The sequence below is a fragment of the Podarcis liolepis genome (assembly GCF_965112155.1).
Source record: "Podarcis liolepis genome assembly, chromosome: 6".
In the NCBI taxonomy this organism is placed as follows: Eukaryota; Metazoa; Chordata; class Lepidosauria; order Squamata; family Lacertidae; genus Podarcis; species Podarcis liolepis.
Genome location: NC_139559.1, coordinates 63964934 through 63978823, shown reverse-complemented (window position 1 = coordinate 63978823; position 13890 = coordinate 63964934). Strand labels below are relative to the sequence as shown.

Here is a 13890-nt window from a genome sequence, read left to right as displayed (position 1 = left end):
GGTTAGCGGAGTCTGTAACCTGAGGCGTATGTAACCTGAAGCGTATGTAACCCGAGGTACCACTGTATCTGCACATGCATACGATGAAATAGAACACAAACTTGTGCAAAATAGACCAGTTGCAGCTGAATGGAAAATAACAAATGAAAGTGCAAATGAATATTGGAATGGAATGAGGCATGGTCATACATCCCTAGCTTAGCAAAGACTCGCCCGAAGCTCAAAATCTGACGTACTAAAAAGTGCCCATTGCCATGGATATGAAATCACCAATAGTGAAATAAAGGGCTCTGGTGGGAAGGTTTATGTAGCGATATTTGATTCTCAAGCCACCAACAGGAGAAAAATATTTTGAACTGCAATGTTAATCACCAGAACTAGCAAGTGTGCTGCCCTCCAGATGCTTCTGGACTCCAATTCCATTAATTATTGACCATGCAGGATAGGAGTTCCAGTCCAACAATCTCTGACGGGCACCACATTGGCTATCCCTGCCATGCAGTCATAAATAAAGTGGGTAGTGCTGATTTTCTGCACAATATGGTGGCCATTTGAATGTTACCTTCCATTTCCAAACCATGGATTCCAAACCATGTGGGAACATCTTTAAGACCAATTGCTCCTCTACCAGTAAGTTCCAACACTAGCTAGGGCCTATCATCCAAGGACCCTCAGAAATAGGTATATTATATCATTTAGGTAAGTTAGAACAAAAGGGCAAAGAGAACCAAATCCTCTCCCCATATCAGGCCAGCTTCAACAAGGCACACAGCACAATCGATCAGTGTTTAGTTTTATTCAAAAAATACGTTAGATGTCCAAACATCATATTGCATTTGTTTATCTCTCATTTGCCTTTGATTTCATAGACCATGGGGGGAAAGGGCACTTACTTCCTTGAATAAACTAGCTGCTGTTTCTTACACAGCAAATATGTCTTTTAAAATATTGCTGGGGGGGTAGGGGGGGACTTTCACTAATGTAAGAAAACAGCTACCCAAACTGGGGGTTTTTTAGACCTGCAGAGTAAAGAAGGCTGAGCACAATGTTGTAATGGCTTGGTTATTCAATTTCCCCTATAATCTTGGGGCAATTTTGGCCATAAGATCCACGATATGGGGGTTTGCTGAAGATGCCAAAATGAACTTTGAATATATGAAGAATTCTAAGCCCTCGTTTTTGTATATTAAAATTAAATCCAACCATAAAAGGGCTGCTTATTTGCAGGAATTAACCTTTCTTTCCTATTAGACATGTGTTTACTCAGATTAGGTTTCAAACTATGCCCAGAGAATATCTGAGTTAATTAATTCTTAAACAGGCCAATAAATGACCTGTATATGTGAATCAGGCATTGTTTACCATATCCTGTATTGTCCTTTGTACAATTCACCTAAAAATAGATTCCTTTATTTATTTCAGAATTTTCTAGAGGGCCAATCAGATTACTTCAAAATTAGGTGTTTACTGGATGATGTAGTTGAGTTTTCTACCTATAGGCTAGCTTTATATTCACTGAGCAGTGAGAAAATCACCGGCCACTTTTTTGACCCATGGAGACTGCCAAGGGGATTTTTAATTTTAATGATTTTCAGTGATTTGAGGAATTTATTTATTTTTTTACAACTTGCATTTCCAAAAATCTGTGGGTGATATTCAATGCTAGTCCTACTAAGCGTTGACTCACTGAAATTAATAAACAGGACTGGTTGAGGTTCATTTATTTCAATGAGCCTACTCTGAGAAGGACTCTGAACAACCCTATATATTTAACTTAGTTTTGGTTTACTTGCTTTGTTTGGTTTACATTGTAATGGCCATTGGCTACAAACAACAAACATCTGACTGATACCATCCCAGGATTGCAGGCTGGACTTCACACAGAGACACAGGGCTAGTGGATAAATAGAGTAAAGAAACTGTATTGAGGTGTCAGTGTGTGTATACAATACATACAATGAACACCTGCAAGAAAACATTGCAGTGTATCTTCTCCTGCTCTCTCCCACCTTCAGATACCCAACATTTCATGCTCCTGATGTTCACTGTACATGTTCAAGCCCCACTGTTGAGCTTTTCGGGGGTCTGTGTGTCTCCTTAAGGCTTTTATGTGTTTTGGTACTTCTGCAAACCTCAGGGTTTCTCTGAGCATTCAAATATCTACCTATTTGAGAGAGAGAGAGAGAGAGAGAGAGAGAGAGAGAGAGAGAGAGATGGATGAGTCACACAATAAATTATATACCATCACTATATCATCAGAAGTATTAATTAAGCATTCCTGAATTCTAAATATCTTACCTCAGTCTGCCTTGAAGGCACATAGTTCTCATCTCATCTATGTTAGAAGCAGAACATAGGGTGTATGCATGGTGACTCTGGGATCCACAAATAGATCTATATCTTGTGAAGCAAAATGTCAGTTTTCTCCAGCACTCGGTTCTCTTAAGCTGATGCCCAGGGTGTCTAGAGTTCCGTTTCCAGGTCCCACAGCTGCAAAAAGCAAAAACTCCTGCACATAGCATTCCAGGTTCAGTGGAACAATTCAGGGGAGAAAATGGGGGAAAGGCTGGTTAACATTTCAAGTACAAAGATGCCATTCTGCCACATTTAGCGGGAACTAGATTTGCCCTTCCGACATGCCTACAGAATGAAGATTAAGTGTGGGGCAAATACTGCCCTTTCTCAGCCAGTTAGCAGTTTCTGCTAGCTGGCTAGATTTATACCATCCATACTTCTAAGCTGCTGTTTCTCTGCCTGTTTCAGATCTGTTGTTAATAAAGCTAGGACAAACCCCACATGGTTGTCAGATATCATTCTGGGTGTGTGGATATGACAACTAAGCAACAAATAACAGTCTAAATAATATTTTTTTCAGGGGTAGGTTCTCTGATCTCATTCTAGGATATTATCTATCTATCTTTAGTCTTGCAAACTGAAGAAAATCAGCCTCTTTTCTCCTTGGTTGTAAATCATCATTAGTATTTAAAGCACAGCAAAGGCCGTAAAAATAATTGCTTGTTTTCCTTTAGGTAGTATGAAGTAGGGAAATGTTTATGTTGACCTAGTGTCTTCCTCAAATGTGTGTTGCATGTTTTATATTTAGTTAGATTAACGATGGTCAACTCTCCACATTTTGATAAAAACAGGCTATAATGAGCAACGGTATTGAGAATTACCTGTCGTAAAGTGTGCAATTTCCCCATTTTTCTGTCATCATTACTGGAATTTTTATTTGAGTCTTCTAAACAATTCGCCTCTGAAATACTTCCAAGAATTTTTAAAATGCCAACACTTTCTTGAAGCAGTCAAGCTTGCAGATCTTTCTGTCTCTGAAAAGGGGTCTCTAAAAAATAGAAGTCAATGCATTCCATATTTACATACAAAGGAAAATATGTGACAATGACACAAGCCATGCCAAGAGACAATGGAAAACAGAATTTCTGTCCTGTCTTTCTTTCTCCCTCATGAGCTACCTTTCCTAACATGGATCATATACCTGCAGAATTTGCTGTCAACTTAATATGTATCATGCTGTACAAGAACTCATGGGAGGTCTACTGTGGGAGTATATAGTGATCTGTTTTTTCAACCCCATTCTTCCCTTTAGGTCTTCATCCTTGGACTCTCATTATGCAGTCCCATTCTTACCAATATACCACTCACAATAAATCGGATAAATCTCATTTATTTTTCCATTGTTGTTTTCAAGTGCTGAAGGCTTGATTTAATGCTGAAACCACTGTGTTCAAGTAGATAGAGTTGCTGGTTGTTGTTTTTTGTAGTTCTAGAAAAAGTAGTATCTTATAACAGGGATTTACAGTTAAATGTGCTTTGACAGGGTACCTCAGGTTAAGAACTTAATTCTTACTGGAGGTCCATTCTTAACCTGAAACTGTTCTTAACCTGAGGTACCACTTTAGCTTATGGGGCCTCCCGCTGCCGCCGCTGCACGATTTCTGTTCTCATCCTGAAGCAAAGTTCTTAAACCGATGTACTATTTCTTGGTTAGTGGAGTCTGTAAATGAAGCATCTGTAACCCGAGGTACCACTGTACTTTGGGTTTGAAAGTAGTGTGAGGGCAATCGGCTACAAATGATGCTGCATATATTGAAATGAGAAGTTACTGTGTGGTGTCTGGTAGGAAAATGGCATTTTAAAATGTTATTTTATAAAACGGCCGCACAATAAAAATATATTAATGTATTTTCCTTTGGTACATGATTCATTTATAACATTTTTTTTCATATATTTCATACATTTTATTTTTAAAAAATGTGGAATTACCATAATGTACAGTATATATATGTTAGGTAAGATATAGAAAATCTAAATTATAGCAGCAGAGGAGCTTTAAATATGGACAATGTTTCCAGGTCTGTCTTCCTAGTCACTATTCAGGCAGTGTGGAGCTGAGATCAGCAATCTGGTTTGTTTGTGTATGTAAAGAAAGTAAGCAAATTGACTGATGGATTGATGGGCTGGTTGATGCTGGGCAATTAGTTCCACTGTAGTCGGAAAGAAACTGGTCTGAGATTTGAGGATGACTGCAGTTAACCGAAAGGTGCTCCAAGAGAATACTGTTTGTTTTGGGGAAACTGGTTTTACAGGCTAGAATTATCTGGCACTTGTGGTACCTCAGGTTACATACGCTTCAGGTTACACACTCCGCTAACCCAGAAATAGTGCTTCAGGTTAAGAACTTTGCTTCAGGATAAGAACAGAAATTGGGCTCCGGCGGCGGCGCAGCAGCAGGAGGCCCCATTAGCTAAAGTGGTGCTTCAGGTTAAGAACAGTTTCAGGTTAAGAACAGACATCCGGAACGAATTAAGTACTTAACCTGAGGTACCATTGTAGTTTTGACAGCCTGTTTGTACAACAGCCATTCTGCTAGTAGGATCCCTATTCTTGGCACTGTGCAGCAGCCAAATCCTGGGAGTGTCTTGCGTTTGAGAAATACATGGTGTGGTGCTAGCCAAACCCATGCCCTCCAGATGTTTTGGACTACAACTCCCATCCCCCAGCAATTGGCCATGCTAGCTGGGGCTGATGGGAGTTGTAGTTTCATACATCTGGAGGACATGGTTTTGGTTTGCCCTACTATAGTGCATCTATGTGATGGGGTGAGCTCCTGTTGCTCTGTCCCAGCTCCTGCCAACTTAGTAGTTCAAAAGCACACCAGTACAAGTAGATAAATAGGTACTACTGTGGCAGGAAGGTAAATGGCATTTCCGTGCGCCCTGGCTTCTGTCATGGGTGTTCCGTCGCGCCAGAAGCAGTTTAGTCATTTTGGCAACATGACCCGGAAAGCTGTCTGGGGACAAACGCTGGCTCCCTCGGTCTGAAAACGAGATGAGTGCCACACCCCATAGTCTCCTTTGACTGTACTTAACCATCCAGGAATCCTTTATCTTTACCTATACAGTGGTACTTCTGGTTAAGAACTTAATTCATTCCAGAGGTCCGTTCTTAACCTGAAACTGTTCTTAACCTGAAGCACCACTTTAGCTAATGGGGCCTCCTGCTGCCGCTGTGCTGCCGCCACGTGATTTCTGTTCTCATCCTGAAGCAAAGTTCTTAACCTGAGGTATTATTTCTGGGTTAGCAGAGTCTGTAACCTGAAGCGTCTGTAACCTGAGGTACCACTGTAGTGCAACCGCAGTTATACTTGGAGACAGGGGAGCTTGTGTTACCACGTTCTGCCAGATGTGCAACAATGTCAACTCTTCAACTTCTTACACTAACATTGCATTGGATCTCGCCCCATGTTTCCAGTGACCTTTCATCCAAAAATAAGTGAAGCCCTATAGCATTGTCCCTGGAGCTTTTTATTGTTCAAAAAGAGAAGAGTGCTTATTGATATTTTTTATTTACATAATAATAATTGCCTGTGAACTGTAAATTACAATCCCTTTCTGATGTACTTTGTCTGATATGGAACATAGTTTGAATCCCTTTATTTTGTGAATGAAATGCAGCCACTAGATCACTAGAGACTGCTGAGGTGATCATGATTTTAATCAACTGAGTTTTCTTGACTAGATAATACCTTGAGAGAGAAATTCAAACTACATTTTGGTTTGACTTCAGATATCCAATTCAACATTTTTTATGATGGTGTCTCTAAAATTTTATTGAGAGAACAACTTTTCCCACTGAAGAGTTCTGTTACTATGCAGCGTATGTTATCTCAGCTTTCAGTCGACAAGCCAAGTCAATTTAGTTTAATAATCTGGAGGCTCTTAACTTGTCAAAAGCTAAACATACAGCAGTAACCAAGCCTTCTGTCTAATTATGGCAGATGAAATTCGACATATGTACCCTTTTTAAAACAAAAATTAGTTTTTCTGACAAAGCATACCACCTGCTCTTGCCTCAATCAGCTTTCCTAAAACACAATTGGTACGGCATTTAAAAGATAAGAATTCCACATTTAGTTACTTTTCAAAATAACTGGTGAATATATGAATGTGAATGTTTATAGAAATTACAAGTACTATGCCTTCCTAAATATATATTTACAATACGTGTGTTGAGTTGTGACCAAACAGAACCACTGCATAAATCTACAGCTGTGTGGCACTGATACAAACTGAGCCACAACAAATTGTTTGGATAAGTTGGGTTGATGGGGAAGTACTACAGTCACAAATTTAAGGTTTAGCTTTGTTTTATCTAGGTATGTACTTATTTGTGCAGTTTTATTTTTACTAGTAGAAGTGAATAATAATGTAAATATTTTTAAAATCTGCAGTAAACATGTCCACAAACATGCACCTAGTGTAACAAATATTCACCTTTTTTCACTCCAGAAACTCCAGGTGTCAGAAAAAGACCTACCCGAGAGGCTACCAATATATGTGACTTTCCAACATTATTGTTATGTTTAGAACCCATCTTCTCTTCAAGGGCAGAAAATTTACTTCAAGGATACTGGTTAAAGGGCATAAAATAAAACAAAAACTGAAATTTCATGCCTTTTTTGATTGCCTCAACTTTTTCAAGTTCCCCTGAATCCATACATTCATTTCCTATTTCTTCCATTCCATATTTTAAAACTGAACTTGGAAGGAACTTTTTTTTTATTACTGACATTCTAGGACAGTAATTTTAGGCCATAGTGAGTTGAATGTTGAATGTAAATAAAAATTGCTTTGTGGGCAAGGGAAGATAAAATCTGACAAAACGCTTATCATGTGAAATTTACTGCGTAGTCTGTACAATCTGAGCAAAGTGCAGCTGTAGAAAATTTAAAATGAGGGTTTGATGTATGTACCTTACCTGCAGAACTTTATGGGATAATACATTCTCATTATACCATGATAGAATTTGACTATTCATTGTTTTCATTTTTATGCCATGTACAGAGAAGCAAGTAGCCATAAATCTGAGAGCCGAATTTGTCTTATGGCTCAAGATCGCTCTCAAAGCAATTGATCAGGCCAGTGTTACTATACCTGTGCTATATTTATATACACAGTAGAAAATTCATAATTTCAAATACAGTCAGCTTAACGTGCTTTCACTTAATCAAGATGAAAGAATGGCTGTTGCCTGTGCTCAAGCAGAATGAATTTGGGGGGCAGTTGGTGTAATATTCTCCCATCTCACAAATCTTTAGTTCAACTCAGTGATGAAAGGTTGCTGTCCAAAATGTGTGCTTCTGACAGGTCTGTGAGGAGTGACGGAGTGACGCCACTCCCCAGCATATCTGCAGCCCTGCTAGTCTCAGCGGCTATGGCAGAAAGTGGGGTGGGGGGAAGGATGATCGGGCTCTCTGATCTCTATGCTGGGCCTCTGGTGGCTGTGAGACTAGCTCAGGGTCCACTAGGTCCCAGGCTGACTCAACCCTGCTCCTTCCTTAGAACAATCCAGTTTAGAGCTTTCCACTTGACTTAACTAGAGGGGATACTTCCAGTATGCCTCCATCCCAAATGCATATTCAGCAGCCATTAGGTGTCTGGCTCAGCTAGCATAGCCAAGCAAAACAACAACCCAAACCAATCCCACCCACCCCCAGCCTGACATTTCAGTCTTTCATTCTGCATCAGATTATTATACCAATGTTCAAAATTATAACCTTTGGGGTATCTGTATGTGCCTGATAACACAGTACAATTTTTAAAAATTAAGTCACTGTTAATCCAACATCTTTAAAGTGTGTGATATGCCTCAATGTAGCCATATTAGTGTGATTTATTTGGATTGCTTTTTCAGATGGGCTGATTTGTAAATACTGGTAATCTATTACTGGGTAGAAGTGAATCATAAGGTTTTTAGATGTTAATTGTGTTTCAAGCACAGAATGGCTTCTAACAGCAGAAGGAATCAGTGTTTATGCATTGAGTTCCCAAGAGTCTCAATATGAAAAGTCTGGTTGGTGTTTCAAATATTTATATGTGTAATAGTCTGAGTTATGTTCTCTGTCAAATCTGACTAGATAAGAGGTTCTTGGACTCTGTACCCCTAGGGCCTGCTTGACCAAACTAAATATTACTTTGGCCCATCAATCACAAAATGGTGGTTCAGGCGTGAAGTCCGTTTGTCTTCAGCTACAATGATGCACTCTTCCATTGTCCCCGAAACAGACAGATGCCAACCAACCAAATTTTTTTTGAAGATGCAAAACTTTCAGTGAAAATTATCTAGACTTTTTCTTCAGCTGCTCAGCATGGGTACCTTATCTCATCCATAGCCTAATATGAAATATTTGGATTTAATGTAGTTTACCCTCATTGAGTTTGGTGAGTATGATGGCTGAAGTTCAAATACATTAGCTTAAATAGCCTGTAGATTAGGCTAATAAATTAGCATCATTCTTACTGGTACAGGTGTGCATGGACCTAAATACCTCCATTTCTCATCACAAAGACTCCATTCAAGACATGTAATTTGAAGAAAGAGAGAATATATTTCATTTGAACTCACGCCTTAACTATTTCTGAACCAGTCCCTGAAGTAGTTTCTGGGTTGCAGATATATATATACACCCACACACACACACACACACACACACACGAATGAGAATATCATCTGCCTATATTTTAAACTAAATTTTAAATCTTCTGAGCACTTCTTTATTTTTTTGGGGGGTGGGATATTTCTTCCCCCACTTTCCTTCTTTTCTTCCCCCTTCTTCCTTGCTTATGTGGTTGACTTGACACGCCTTCCTTTTCTAAATTACTTTACTTGAACTGGATCAATCAAGTTGTTGGTTTGAGTCATGATGAATGAATAGAAACTTATATAAGAATATCAATTCTAGGTTTCTTCAGTTCGGGTCTTTTTTGCATTCCATCGTTTGATCTTCTCCCAAGGTCACTGTTTCAATTATCATATTTTGGCCTTGAAACCATAAATTATAGTGTGTGGGTTTTTTCCATTTTGACACACTTTCATCTGGTGTAAACACTCGTAATTCTGTTGTGACACTTTCTGAGTAGATTAGGTCTCCTATCTCAAGCCAACGCTTTCTAATTCACTGCTTTTATACAGACGGTTGTCCAGCTTCTAAAAAGTCATAAATCCTCAACTAAAGTATAATATTTAGAGATTTTATCTGTAGGGCTCGATTGGGACTTCAGAACTCCATTATCATCCAATCTTTCCTCTTAAGAAACATTTTTGACATGCAGAGTTTGTTGTCTTCTGTCTCTACTTTGAAAAAATATGTTCTGACCTTCAGTCAGCTATCCTCTGTCTGTTTCAGTCCCTGCATATGGTTAAGTTTTAAGTTAAGTCCAAATACAGAAGTCTGTGGTTCTTTTAATATTCGTGGTTTATACAAACACCTTTGAAAAAGCCATGTGTTGTGTAATTGGTTTGCATTAATAATTGCAATGTATGTATTTTAAAAGTTCATATCCTGCCCACCCTTTAAAAAGAACCCTGGGTCTCTTACAATAATAAAATGTAAGGCAACATAAAATGAAACCCACATTAAACAGCATTCATAATAATACAATAATACATAGGAAGCCAGAAATTCCTGCAAACAGCAAATCATCCCGTCCTAAGGCCAAAATATAATGTATGGGCAAAATAGTGGGGAGGCCCCCCGTGGGACACGATTAGCATGCCCATAAAAGTGAAAAGGCCTTTTTACATAACCAGGTTTGTTCAAGCTCCTGAAAGCATATAGTGTCAAGGATAGGCAGATCCTCAACAAAAAGGAGATTCCACCGGGTGAACATCACCTCAGAAAATGCCCTGCATTTTGTCAGCACCCATTCCACCTCAGATAGCCAAGGAATCTGAAGCAAGACCTCACATGCTGAACAGAGCATATGGGGTAAAACCATGTGGAAGGAGGTGCTTCTCAGTGTACTCTGATACCGTGCCATTTAGGGCTATATTTCTTTTTCTCAATAGACAGTAATAGAGGGTAGTTTGTTCTCCTTTATTCATCACCAAAAATGATGTTTAAAAGTTATCTTTCCAGTTTAAATATTTTTATGTAATGCAGCTTTAAAAAAATTTGAAGTTTTATACAGGTAGGAGTAGGAATAGATACTTGACAAGTATGCATATATACTTTGTGAAAAACATTTCATTTTCAAGGCTTGGCTCTAACCATGCTGCTTTTGTCATCAAATTTGATGTCAATCATAAAGGAGAGATTGTAGCATGAATGAGATTTAAATATGGATAAATCAATCTTTCTTGGGGGACCTATGACTCTTACAATAACAAACACAAGCAAACTCGGTTGAGGTTTCTTCAAGAGGACTGTCAAATTATTAAGCTCATATTGACTCTTTCCAAGGAATAGTATCTAGTTTCATTTAAAGCATATTGTCTATTATTTCCTATCCGTGGAACAGAGTGCTGAAATCAGGCAGGCAAAATGTGCTGATTTCCTTGTAAAAGTGATGTGCAACACCGTGAGTCCACAGTGGTTGGGCAGAACCATTCAGAAGAAATTAGATCCCTAGACAATAATAACCTCCTGGCCAGGAAGTTATGAAAACTAATACTGTTAGCTTCTTCCTTTAATAAAGCAAGGGTACTCTCCCCCAAGGACTAAAAATGGCATGCTTGCCTATATGTGATCTATCTTTACCAATAGCAGAATTCACTAATTGAAGATAAAACAATTTGCAGTCTGAATGATAACAAGATAGTACTTTATCAAAATCCTTCTCTCCCTCATTACTTATTTTAAGGATTGGTCTTATTTCACTACATGGTAATTATACCTTCTCTAAACCTGAGGCTTATCTTTTGGGGGGGGAAGATCCTTCTATATTAATATAACACACGTTAACACCAACATTTCCCTCTCACTTTCAGCTATTGCAACAAAGATGTCATTAGCAGACTCAGCAGCCTACATCTAAGCTAAATTTTACTTCATCTTTACATATATCTGCTAAATAATGTAAGGTAGCAATGTTGAACACAGCACATAATGACTACACTTTATCACTTGCAACTGAATTGCAATTCCAAAGCTGCATAGCCTATCCAGCAAATATTAGGTAGTGCTTTTATCAGGAAAATAGGCATAAGTGCTTATTATATATTATTTGTCTTTCATTATCATCTGGAAAATACCAACTAGGGTAGAGTCCCACTGTGCCTAAGCCTATATTGTAACAGCAAGCCCTCTTCCCTAAAGATATATAAATGTTTGTATATGCCTTATGATGCAATGCAGGCAGCTATTCCTTTGCAGGAAGAATGGTTAAGTGATCCATGGCGGAGAGTTTTATTTAATGCCGAGATATTTATTGTGCCTCTTTTTCTTAAGCCAACAATTAGGATTTTAGGTTGATTAATATATCCGTACAGTAGGCTAGTTCCTAGGCAAACTCCTATCCTCCATATACAGACAAGCAAGAGACACTCTTAAAGCATTCCAGGCAGGCAAAAACACCCAAGAAGGGTGCAAAGTAAAACCAGTGATAGGGCTGGGCGATATAGCGGTATATCGTCCAACACCAGTTTGAAGTTCACATGGTGATAATTGTTTCATAATACAGTGGTACCTTGGTTGACAACCATAATCCGTTCCGGAGGTCCGTTTGTAAACTAAAACAGGTTGTAACCCAAGACGCTCTTTCGCCAATGGGGCCTCCAAAAGAAATTTGTTTGTAATCCCCAAAAATGGGTTGTAATCCAAAAAAAGGTTGCAAACCGGGACACGCACTTCCGGGTTTGAAGTGTTTGTAATCCAAAATGTATGCAAACCAAGACGTATGCAAACCAAGGTACCACTGTATTAGAACTGGCAATATATCACGAATCACAATGTGTGTAAGGGCTAGGCGATAACTGGTTTTCAACACTGCGATAACTCACCAGCTAAACACTGCATGCAATGGTTTCAGCAGCTGAACCTCATAATATCACCCACTAAACATTGCAATCTAGCACAGTGTCTGAAATAAGGATGGAACTATACAGAGGCGAACAGGACAATGCCCTGGCAACTTCTACTACTTAAGGGTCTAAATCGGATAAATGACATGATCAATCATCACACAGTCAGCTTCATCAGCAGGCAAGCTGTTTCTGCCACTGTCTCTTGCCACCACTGCAAGGCCTTGCAGGCCGCCACTACTGCCGCCACCACAACAAGGCCTCGCAGGCTGCCGCTGCCGCCCACTGCTGTAGCAATACTTTGTAGATTGCTGATTATTGTGCCCTCTGCCAGGCTGCTTCTGCCCTTCCCCTGCTGTTGTTGATTCTGCTGCTGCCAGGCTGCTGCTACCTAGTAGGCTTGCTGGAAGTCTGGCAGTCCCAGATTATTTGTATTCACTATGTCTCATCCCCATACTTTGGATTGTGCTGAATACCACTATTTGGTAGACAAGCCCCAAATCAAACGTCTCATTTTGATGCATTTTGACTTGCCTGCTGCTGAAAGTGACCATGAGGTGATAGATAATATCATTTATCAGTTTTAGACCCCTAAGTAGTAGCAGTTGCCAAGACGTTGTCCTGTTCGCCTTTGTGTAGCTCCTTCCTTATTTCAGATATCGTGATAGATCAAGATATCACAATGTTTAGCTGGTAATATATCACAATATTGAAAACCAGTTGTCACCAGCCCTAGTCGGTGATGGGTGTGTGGTTTGAAGAGCTGGCATTTGGCTTCCAGGCCCAAGGTTCCCCATTCCAGTACCTGTATTAGAATGGACGAATAAGCTAATATCAAACTCGATGTTTGATGTTTTCAAATGTTTCAGGAGATTCATCTTCGGGCTGCAGTAGGAAGCCTGGGGGGGGGGAAATCTCCAAAAGTTTTTAAATGATTTAATGTGGAGTTTAGAAAGACAGCATGGCTAGTGTCTTGTCTCTTAGTGCGGTAGTACTGCTGTTGATGCCACTTGTTTGACAGGGAGATTTGATAAAGGGGTATTAATTTATATACTGTATACAGATAGAGAAAAGCAAGGAACAGCTGGAGAGGTCACACAGGTCAAGACAAGGAGTCTGTGCCTAGTGGACTTCCCAGATGGCAGCACATTCCAACAGATCACTCACCACACATCATGCCTCAGAGATTTGGCAAGCTACAAAATGAACTAGCATCTGGTCTCTTAGGTTTCTTTCTCTTTCTTTTCCTAATAGCCAGACTTCCTTAAGGTTGATTTAGCCCCAAGGCAGTCACAATCCCACAACTGACACCAAGATGTTCTCATAATAAATTCTCATTCCAGGCATCATTTTAAGCTAAGCAGAATTATGTTTCTGCTATACTTACTAGTTATTTAACAAACAGTCACTTGACCTTCACATCTAATTTGAATACTTTTAGGGTTCTTAAGAATAACATATCTGTATGTTTTCCAATTTGAGGATGATTATAAAGGGATGGGAAGTAGCACAGCTCTTTGAAATTAAAGAGATCTAACCCAAATGTCTCTCAACGTAGTGCTTTGCTGC

General features: G+C 39.3%; 1 protein-coding gene and 1 long non-coding RNA gene across 13 annotated transcripts in view; one reads left to right on the top strand and one right to left on the bottom strand.

Annotated features, from left to right (window-relative positions):
* LOC310710105 overlaps positions 1-13890 on the bottom strand; it is a 105975-nt gene that overhangs the window by 6093 nt on the left and 85992 nt on the right. For 2 of the 11 annotated variants that reach the window (XR_014527796.1, XR_014527797.1), the window contains 3 exons: positions 3177-3343; positions 2299-2509; positions 780-2164 (listed from right to left, as the gene is read on the bottom strand). This is a non-coding gene — a long non-coding RNA (uncharacterized lncRNA). Of the gene's footprint in view, positions 1-779; positions 2165-2298; positions 2510-3176; positions 3344-13890 lie in introns of those variants that run through there. The other 9 variants (XR_014527798.1, XR_014527801.1, XR_014527792.1 and 6 more) reach the window with 8 other exon arrangements.
* Positions 1-13890, top strand: part of NEGR1 (neuronal growth regulator 1) — a 444891-nt gene that overhangs the window by 411562 nt on the left and 19439 nt on the right. The gene's annotated exons all lie outside the window — the stretch shown is intronic.